Below are 11352 nucleotides of genomic sequence, written 5' to 3'. Positions count from 1 at the left end.
GGTCTGGACTTCCGGGTCTGTATTGTGGGATCCTTCCGCGGAGGGGTGGCGAGACAGGAAATCCGCCGGGTTCCTCGCCCCCGGTCGGTACACTAGGTCCATTTGGTATTGTTGAACTTGGATCGCCCAGCGTTCAATCCTTGGCGGTGGGTGCGGTGCGGTGCCACGGAATAAGGGAATTAACGGTTGGTGATCTGTCACCATTCTGAACGGGTGACCAGATATGTAGAGGTGAAAGTGGGCGCAAGCCCATTTCACTGCCAGCGCCTCCCTCTCAATTTGCGAGTACCGCGACTCTGTCGCTGTCAGGGCTTTGCTTGCGAACGCCAACGGGGCCCACACCCCTGGTTCAGATTCTTGCGACAGGAGAGCTCCTAGGCCCACTGGGCTGGCATCAACAAGTATTTCGGTGGGTCTCGCAGTGTTGAAGTATGCCATCGTTGTGCTGTCTAATAGTGCTTCTTTGATCCGATGAAATGCTCCGTCTTCCGTTGCCGTCCATTTCCATGAGCTGTCTTTCTTCGTCAGGTTCCACAGGGGCTCTGCTATTGTGGCAAGATTGGGTATGAATCTGGCACAGTACTGTGCCATGCCCAAAAAGCTTCTTACTTCGGATGCGGTTGATGGTGCCGGGGCGTTCTTGATGGCATGTGATTTGCGGGGATCCACCTTAACTCCGTCTGAGTCAAATACGTATCCGAAGAACTCTATTGATCTCCTGAAGAACTGGCATTTGTCTTTGTGTAGCGTGACGCCATACTGTGCAAGTCTCTGGAGGGTGGCTTTCAGTCTAAGGTGGTGTTCCTCACTTGTTTGTGCGTAAATCAAGATATCGTCGCTGACATTCAGCACTCCGTCAAGTCCTGTCAGGAGTTCCTTAATTGTGTTCTGGAAGATTTCGGCTGCGGATGATATACCGAAATTTAGTCGCTTGTATCGTCTCAGCCCCAGGTGCGTTGAGAATGTGGTGATGTAGCGGCTCTCTTCCGCTAGCCGAAGCTGATGATATCCTGCGTTCAGGTCCAACTTGGAGAACCATTGGGCCCCATTCAGGTCTGCCAGGATGTCATCAACTGTTGGGGTGAGGTGTCGCTCCCGTCGAATGGCTTTGTTGGGGGCCCTCATATCGATGCAGATGCGGATTTTGCCTGGTTGGCGCGGCTTCTCGGCTATCACCATTGGGGATACCCACGGCGTCGGCCCCGATACCTTCTCAATCACCCCTTGTTCTTCAAGTTGGTTGAGTTCTTTTTCGACGGCTGCGCGCAAGTGGAATGGTATCCTTCTGTGCCTCAGGGCTACGGGCTGGATGGCGGGGTCGATGTGCAACTTGATCGGCGGTCGTTTGATTGTGCCGAGGCCTTTGAATAATGTGGGGAACATTTCTAGGATGTCTTCTGTTTGGAGTGCTTTGATGGCGTTTGCAAATGCAATGAGGCTGAGGTCTTCCGCTGTGTTGCTACTTACAAGCAGGTCTGCTTCCTGGTCTACTACATGGAACGTTGTCGTCACCTCATTGCCGTCCGCCTTTACTTGGACCGTCATCTTCCCTCGCAGCGGGAGGGGTTCTTGGCTGCCGTATGTTAGTATTCGCGCCTTCGAGGGGACTAGCTTGGGTCTTGGTTTCAGTGCTTTATAGTGTTGGATCCCCATGACATTCACGGTGGCTCCCGTGTCAATGACACCCGTCGCTGGGGATCCGTCGATGTGTATTTGGCATTTCGGCTGGGGTCTCCGCCTCTTCTTTAACTCGCTTACGAACGACACGTAGTAGCATTCTTCTTCATCCTCTGTGGATGTTTCGTCGAACTGGGATTGCCTCAGCGATCTGTGTGATCGAGACGACGTTGCGTCGTCTAGTGATAGCTGTCTCACGGCTCTTGTGATTGGTTTTCTCCCTGATGCCCCTCTTCCTCGGGAGCCACCCCTGCATACGCTTGCGAAGTGGTTGGGTATGCCGCATGTTGAGCATGTCTTGCCACGTGCCGGGCAGCCATCTTGGTTGTGTGCGTCTCGGCCACAGTATCCGCATGACGTTCGGCGTGGCGACCTGGTCGGCCATCCTCCTCTGCTTCCCCGACTGGTGTGGCGGACTGCATCCACCCTTTCTGTCTTCACTACGGTTCCTGCTTCTGCCCGCAGGTTCAGGGCTGCTTCCATTGCCGCTGCACGTGCTTCTGATAGCTCGTGGGATCTGGCCAGGATCAATATTTCTTCCAGTGTGATGCGCGGTTGCCTCAGAATGAGTGTTCTTAGGTGTTTGTTGCGGCAGCCCTGGATAAGCTGTGCGGTCACTTCTTTCTTTTCGTCATCATCCGTGCACGTGCTTATGAGATCTCTCAACCGTGCATGGAACGCATCCATGGTTTCTCCTTCCCTTTGTTTGGATTGGCGAAACTTGAATCGCTCATAGTGCGGGTTTAGCTGGGGGTCGAAATGTGCGTTCAGCGCGTTGACCGCCCCGTCGTAGTCATCGTCTTCTCCCGTGTCCGGGAGGTGCTTGAATAATTTGTACAGTTCCGTGCCTCCAAAGTGTAACAACAGGGACCTCTTTACTTCGTTATCTTTTTCCCTAGTGGCAGTGAAGTAGTTATTGAGCTGCCCTAGCCACACAGCCCATCGGGGAGCTGCTGTCCCGGGGTCTATCAGTTCGCTGAAAGGTGGCAGTGCTTGGATCTGTGAGTGGGCTGATGGTATTGGCTGCTGTGTTCCGATGTTTACTGCGGGCGCCTGTGGTGCTGCTTGTTGAGCTTGGCCGGCTCCCCCAGATGCTCCTCCTGGATTTGAGGTCATTCTGATGCTGGGAGGTGGCTGGGCGCTTTTCTTTTGGGCGTCTTGTCTTTGCTCGTGTTTTTATTTGGTTGCTTGTTATCTTTGCTCGTGTTTGTTGGTGTCTGTCTTGGCCAGTGCTTGTTTGACTTTGCTGTTTGACTTTGCTCGTGTTTTTTTTTTTTTTTTTTTTTTGGGTTGCTAGTTGTCTTTGCTCGTGGTTGTTGGTGTTTGTCTTGGGCTTGACTGCGTCGTCCCGTGGTGTGGTCGGCCGCCTCGCTGGGTCTCTATGGTGCTCGTTAGGCCTCGTGCTCTCCCAGGGCCTCTCTCTCCCTCGTGACGACGCCTCGCGTTCTCTGCGCATGCGCGCACTGCTGGGCCTGCTGCCGGGTCGCGTGGTTGTCTCTCAGCGAGCGTCTCTGCCTTGGGCCTTCCTGCCGTTGCTACCGCCGGTGCCGCACACAGCTCCTTGCTCACGCTGCTTACCGGTGAGTGTAGTGTTGCTTCCGGTGGTTGCCGCCGTCGTCGGTGCTCCGCTCTGGTGCTGCAGCTGGGGCGACCGGGTCATCTGTCGCTCTGGCAGGTCATGCCGCCTGCTGGCGCCGTTTGGCTTACGGGCATCCCATCCTCGTCGCCAGTGTGGGGACCCGAGACTCGGGGTAGCCTCGCAGCGCAGCGCCGCCAGATACGCGCAGTGACTGACACCCACGCCGTTACTACGCTGGTGTGGACCGGAAGTGCCGTGCCACTTCGGTCCCTTTATTTAAAGCTTTCTGGCCACGCCTGGCCAGAAAGTGATACATGGTGCGACGTGCTTCCGGGGCTCAACTTGAGACCCTCGGAGCACTAGAGCGCTACACTATTGATCAAAAAAGGGATCCCATTTGAGACAACATACTTGGAGATCGACGAACACGGCCGGTATGTGATAGCACAGGGCACATTACGCGGCACAACGTTGACCATCTATAATACCTATGGTCCCAATGTGGACAACCCAGAGTTCTATGCGCACGATGACGCCGGCTATGGCATTGCGGCCCTCTGTAACAATATGGGGCGAGGACATGAACCTATACTTGGACTCTAACATGGACAGATCAGCTAGAGGGGAATTGCGAGGAAAACAGTTGGCGCAGCTGATGCGTAATGAAATGGAGGACTTGGGCCTCATTGACATTTGGAGACTCAGACATCGAGTGAGAGGGAGAGTACCTATATCTCATCAGTCCATGGTTCCTGGTCCCGTTTAGATTACTGGCTTGGGACAAGGGAGTTGAACACTTGGATGCAAGATATACACCACCTGCCAGAAAACACTATCTTATCACGCACCGGTTCTATTGGCCCTGTCTATCCCAACGCACGCGCCTTGACAGTTCCAGTGGCGCTTACACCCAACTGAGTTTTTAGACACAGTTTTCCGGGACACCGTGAGGAAAGGTATAGTGGAATACTTAGCCATAAATACAGATTCAGTGAATTGCGCTGGGGTCCTTTGGGAAGCATTCAAAGCCACCATTCGGGGAGGTATGCATGGGTACGCAAATAGGGATTTTAAGGGACATCCGTACCCACTTAAAAAAACTGGAGAACAACTTGCAGAAGCTGGAGCAGGAGTATGAGGGCGTCCTAAAGGCAAGCACCTTGGCACTCATAAGGGAGCAAATCTTTGAGTACGAGACTATGGCAGAGCAGGAATCGCGCCATCTGTCCTGTAGGCACGTGACGCGTGCGTATGATGAAGCTGGAAGACCGAGGTGCCATTTGGCCATGTCGTTGAGAGCTCCGTGGGCGCAGTCACATGTGACCAAGATAGATGGGCCCAATGGAACACCTTGCTACGACATCCCCTCTACTGGCGTGGAATTCTCTTCTTTTTACGCCCAAATATATGGTTCTCACAAAGGAGCGGTAGAGTCCGAGATATCAGGCTATCTGGAAGATATCGCTCTGGGGTGGCTATCAAAGGGCCAAAGAGAATACTTGACGCAACCAGTCACAGTGGAGGAAATTAAGGAAGTAATAAGTATACTGCCCAACAATGAAGCCCCGGGCTTAGATGGCTTGTCGGGCGAATTTTATATGGAATACGCAGATATCGTGGCCCCAAATTTGCTTAGGATGTTTGAAGAAGCATACGACAAGCGAGTGCTCCCCGTCACTTAGGGAGGCCCCTTTGATAACCTTCCTAAAGCCCGACAAACCCCCGAACAAATGCTCCTCATATCGGCCACTATCTTTAATTAACACAGACACGAACACACCAGCCAAAATATAAGCTATCAGACTGCAACCACTGCTCACCAACATGATCCTACCAGATCAGTCCGGCTTCATCCCTACTCGCTCAACAAAGCAGAATCTACCAACTATCTTTGAGCTATTCCATGAGCTTGACCCCTCTTTGAAAGCCCCGGCAGTCTTGCTAGATGCTGCGAAAGCCTTAGATTCAGTTGAATGGTCCTACATGTTCACTATCCTACTCCGGATGGGGGTGCCCCCTGCCTTCCTCCGCTGGGTCCCCTTATTATAGAGCGCTGCTGCGGTTTGACTCAGGATGAATGGGATTACATTTGGGGCAATACCCATACACAGAGGTACGAGAAAAGGCTGCCCGCTGTCGCTGATCCTCTATACTCTATCGCTAGAACCGATGGCGGGCGTTATACGCCAGCAACATGCGGAGGCCGCACTAGGTTTTAGACTCTGACCACTAGCGATCTCGATGTACGCAGACGATATGGTCATTTATGTTCGGGAACCAGAGTTTTACCTGGACCCGATCATTCTGTAATGTATCCGTTTTGTATGTTTTGAGCGGTTGTCAGGCCTCAGCATAAATTAGAAGAAACCTTTTTTGGTGCCCCTCGCTACCTGCACAACACCCTGCGAGCTGCAGTTCCCCCTGGTGTGGCACAGTGATCCAGTAAAATATCTGGGGATTTGGAGTCATAGGGACCCTGAAGTGGTGGTTCGATATAACTATGGTAGAACGATTTCCCAATTGGAAAAACAGGTTTGCAGATGGTCACACCTGCCACTCTCCCTTGCTTATAGAATTGCCATCACGAAAATGATAATCTTGTCAAAATGTCTCTATCTATTCAATACAGTTCCAATTACCCTTATACAAGGGTTCTTTAAATCGCTTAAATTCCTCTTAATATCATTGATGTGGGCAGGTAAACAACCATGGAAGCATGGAGATACCAACTCTCCTGTTCGAGCAGGGTGGATTTGCCGCCCTGGATATGTGGCTATACTACTTATGCACTCAAGCTCAGTACGCACACTATTCGGTCTCTCCCCCTGACTTTACACCACACCTAGCAATCGAACATGATGCTGCACACCCAGTGCCACTCAGAGCCTTGATTCTGCACGCTATAAAGACTAAGAGATCCATGGAAATCAGCACTATTCATTGCACTACTAAGGCATGGCAACAGATGAGACACAGAGTGTGAGAAAGTGCCATCTTTCTTGCATGGTATGCCCCCACATTTTGCTGAATTGCTGATGTACTTTGACTGAGTGTGCCCTGGGCTCCTGCCAATCAGGTGCCCAGGGCCTATGTTCCTTCCCTAAAACTGTGCTGAAACCTAAACCCATTTGGCATCCCTGGCCACATGTCAGCCCCAGGTAAATGGTACACTAGGTACCCAGGGCCTTGTGAGCAGAGAAGACCCCTAAGGGTTGCAGCACTTATTGTGCCACCCTTAGAGGCCCTGTACCCTGACACACACACACTGCTCTTGCAGGCTGAGTGTCTGGGTGCAGAACAAAACAGAGAGTCGACATGGCACACATCCATGTGTGCCATGCCCACAACACACACTGCCCTGGCATACATCAGCCACCCCTCTAGCTGGGTGGCCTATGCCAGTGGTGTGGGTACAGGTGCATGAGCCCTGTGCCCATACAGTGCCCAGGTCCATTCCTGGGCACTGTAAGTGCAGTGCTGCTGTAGGAGAGTAGGATCTGCACTTATGTTGCCCCCACTTTTTTTCTGATGTTAACACTGGTTTCTGGCTATAGTCTGGCTGGGTCCTTGCTAATCAGGGCCCCAGTCTCTCTGTTCTCTCTAAACAACTTGGAGTGCATATTAGATGCACTAGTGATTGGATACTGTGGTACCTTATGAGCCCCTAGTATATGGTACCTTAGATACCAAGGACATAGGTACTTTACAGGCCTACCAGGGGCTGAAGCATGTATTATGCCATCCCTGGGAAGCAGACTAAATCTGACTCCACAGGCCTGCTACTGCAGCCTGGGTGAGGTAGTGTTAGCACTCCTCACTGAGGTATAGGTTCCTATATCTCACCATGCACACACTGTATTGCATTTGCCATTTTACACGTTACACGTGCTAAACTGCATATTGACCTCGATTCCATGTGATGCTCTGGTCTTCAATTTTGTTGTATTGCATTTCCATTTTGTGCTGCTTTGACCTGTAATTACACTTCAGCAGTAACAAACATGTTTTTCACGTAAACCAGTACGAGCTGGTGCAAGACATACCTCGTGAGGTTATTTTGTGCCTTGAGCTTGTTTTTGTGCATTCTATGCTTATCTCTAGGACATAGGGAGGATGCGCTGTGCAAGGCTCTCCAAGGCCTGAGATAGGGAAAGGAATGTCTTTTGCCTCGGCGCACCCAAGCAGAATCTGGCCAGGTCTGTATGGGTGGGTCTGACGCAGAGATGCGGCCAGCACCTATGATGGATAGATGGGCGAGAACGCCTGCTAGAGGGTTCTCGAACGTGTTGATTTAACTATAAAAAGCGGTGTCCGTGAGGTGGTGCTCAGGAACTCAGTCTTGGAGTGGACGCACTCGCGGGACGACTTTGGTGCCCGGAGAGATTACTTCCTGTGCCTCAGTCTCTACAGGGTTCCCGACTTGGTGTTTTCGGTGCTTGGCCAGGGATGTTGAAGACTCCGGTGCAGACGCATCTGGTGAGGTGCTTTGTACATTAACTGTTTATATATCTACATTCCAGATCTCATATTTGTGTATATATATAGTGTGGTGTATTCATTATTTCACTTGGTGCCTAAGAACTTACTAGCTTCAGTGACTTATTGCCTTTGTCTACGATACTAATAAAGCTCATCTTACCTCCAGAGGAGTGTTGGAGTTTCTGTGTAAGTAAATGGTGTGCGTAAGTTTAGATTACGCAAGTGGGCAAAGCAATACATTTTGGCGTAGTTGGTGGCAGGATTCGTAAATTACGCGGGTTGGAACATGTTTAAAAAGACGAAAGGTGGTTTTGGTTCCTTGGCACCAAGTGAAATTCCTTTTGCACCCATGCAAATTCCTGGATGGGAGGCGATGCCGTACTCCGCACTGGCGCACGAGTATTCTAAAAGAACAGGGTTAAAAGAGAGCTGGTTTGACTGTTTGAGTGAAGCAACGCCAGAAGATGTTTTAAATTGTTTACAGAAGGTCCCTGTCGAGAAAGGTAAAGAATTATATACAGTGAGCCGCCAAGGTTGGGCTCTGTTGCATGCCTACCGTCAAGTTTTTGACAAATGCTTATCTCTGCAGCAGGAACAGTTAAGTTTAGAAAAACAACTCGTTGAAGCTAAGAATATGTCTACGATGCTTTCCTGTCAGAATAAGCTATTCCAAGACAAATTAGAAACATATCAGACTATAGCAGAACGGGCTGCAGTCCGTGTCGCTGAATACAGATACAAGAAAAGGAGGGGTAGAGTGAGTAAGCGAAAAGTCCATTTAGCGATTGCCAAAGCAGGCTTAGATTTTGATCCATCCACCTGGGACTCTAACATCTGGGAATCAACAGAGTTCTCCTCGGAAGGAGAGCAGCCTTTACAAAGAGAAAAGGAGGAGGAGGTAAATAATAGTAAGAGCGTGGAAGTGCAGCCCATCCTAAGACGGAAACTTCAATCCGGTCCACATAACCGCAGGGAATTATGTTAAATAGTCTGGAGGATTTTACTCAGCAGGAGATCAGTGATGTTTTAGAGAGATTTAGACAGAAGCCTGGCGAGGCACTATTAACTTGGATGGTGCGCCTCTATGATCAAGGCGCTTCTGGGGTCATGTTAGACAGTGGAGATGCTGCCAAATTTTGCACTCTCAGTACTGATCCTACTGTGCAGGGACATTTTCAGAATTACAATAGTGATGACCAAATTACCCTGTTGCAGCTAGCCGCACAGGGATGTAGTCATAAGTACCCCACAGATTCAGATTGGCCTGGGAATGAAAAGCCATGGTTTACCCTACGAGATGCCTCACAGAGAATTAAGGAGGAGGGAATTAAGCTGGCAATCCTTATAGGTGAGGCGCATGATTTGATGGGTCAGAGAATGACTGTGTCCGTGCGGAACAAAATCATTCGTTTGGCACCCCCTGCATACAAAGCGGTAATAATGACTCTGTTAATCAATCAAACTGGTAATAACGTAGGAGAAGTGGTCGAGGCAGTCCGTGAGCTGGGAGAGCTTGGGGAATGGAAAAAGCCAGACAGGGCTTTGCGCTCAGAGTCCCGCACTGATAACAACCGAGTAACCCGACGTGATATGTTTTTGGCGCTGTTAAAGGATGGGGTGTCGAGGAGTAAAATTGATGGTATCGAGACCAAAAGCATGTGGGAAATGTACCGTAAGCGAGGACTGGAGAAAAAAGGAGGGGAGTAGGCATGTGAATAGAAAACATAACAAGAAAGTAAGTCGCAGGGAAGCAGAGCTTGAGTAAAAGCATGACAAGGCAGGTGTGGAGAGAGAGGGGGAATCTCATGTGAGGGTGACAAAAGAGAAAGGTTGGGACCGAGATTGCACAGATTCAGATGGGGACCGGGAAGAGGAGGAGTTGTTCCCTAAGGATTACCCGACATTGTATTCAGATCTGCGCCGGGCAGATGCAGAGCTGCGCAGGCGAAAGTTAGATTAGGAAATGGGCCAAGCTCCGGTGCAAGGATGGGCTCGCAAGGACAATAGACCACATGTGAGGGTTGAGATCTATTGGAAAAATAGAAACGTTCAGGAGGTGCGAGCTTTAGTAGACACCGGAGCGGAGGCCACATTGATACATGGCAATCCATGAAAATTTAAAGGACAGTATTTCACTATCACAGGTTTGGGTGGACAGGAGACACCAGCAGTGCAAACGGTAATTCAGATGAAAATAGGCAGACTTCCCAAGAGAGCATACACTGTCTTGATCGTGCCCATTCCAGAGTACATTATTGGTATTGACATTTTGAAAGGTATGACCCTATATTTAGATGACGGATGCTATTAGTTTAGGTCAAAGCAGTACCTCTCTGTGGCTGCTGTGAGGGTGGGGCGCTTGAAGATTCCCCCAGTGAAGGTGCCCCAAGCAACGAAAGTGGTTCACATGAAGCAGTACAGGATCCCAGGGGGACATGATGAGATGACCGTAACCATACGGGACTTGGTGGAGGCGGGGGAGGTGAAACTGGTTACCACGGCGTGGAATAACCCTGTGTGGCCCGTGCGCAAACCGGGCGGAAGCTGGCATATGACTGTTGATTACCGCGAGCTGAATAAGCATACGCCCCCATTGACAGCCGCGGTCCCCGACACCATCACTTTGATTGAGAAAATTCAGAAACACATTGGGACATGGTATGCGGCACTTGATATTGCCAATGCTTTTTTTCACGATTCCAATTGCCCCCGAGTCCCAGGAGCAATTCTCCTTCTCGTGGAGTGGTAGACAATTTACATTTCAATCTTTGCCCCAAGGGTACTTACATAGCCCTACAATCTGTCACCGGTTGGTGGCAGAGCATTTGGATGAGGTGTCAGTTATTCCTGGAGTACAGCTTTGTCATTATATTGATGACGTGTTGATTCAAGGAGAGTCCCAAGAACAGGCACAGGCTCAGCTAGACAGAATTGTAGAGCATTTGCAGAGCAAAGGGTGGGTTATTAACCCAGATAAGGTGCAGGGACCCTCCCAGAGTGTGAAGTTTTTGGGTATTCAGTGGCATCAGGGGCATAGAGAGGTGCTGCCACAAGTAAGGCAAAAGATCAAGGAGTTTGCAGTGCCGCCAAACAGGAAGGAGGCGCAGCGCTTCATTGGATTGTTTGGTTTTTGGAGACAGCACATTCCCCATTTGAGTCAGATCTTGGCCCCTCTGTACAAGGTTACACAGAAGAAGCATGAGTTTGAGTGGGGGGAGGCCCAGCAACAGGCATTTGAGTCAGCGAAGGAGGCTATACAGCGTGCCCTGGATCTATGGCCCATACGAGAGGGAAGCATTGATTTGAATGTAACAGTCCAGGATCAGTATGCGACCTGGAGCCTGTGGCAAAAACAGGGGAGACAGAAGGTGCCCCTAGGGTTTTGGACAAAGAAACTACCTGATACTCGATAGCAGTACACTCCTTTCGAAAAGCAGTTGTTGGCATGTTATTGGGCTCTGGTGGATACCGAGCAATTAACCCTGGGGCACAATGTATTTTTGAGACCTGAAATTCCTATCATGCAATGGGTGATGATCTCACCCAAGACACACAGGATTGGGCATGCACAGGAGACTAGCGTCATAAAGTGGAAATGGTACATACAAGACAGGGCA

Source organism: Triturus cristatus, chromosome 1_1, assembly GCF_964204655.1.
Source record: "Triturus cristatus chromosome 1_1, aTriCri1.1, whole genome shotgun sequence".
Classification (NCBI taxonomy): Eukaryota; Metazoa; Chordata; class Amphibia; order Caudata; family Salamandridae; genus Triturus; species Triturus cristatus.
The sequence above is the reverse complement of the archived record's forward strand: the minus strand, read 5'-3'. Positions refer to the sequence as shown.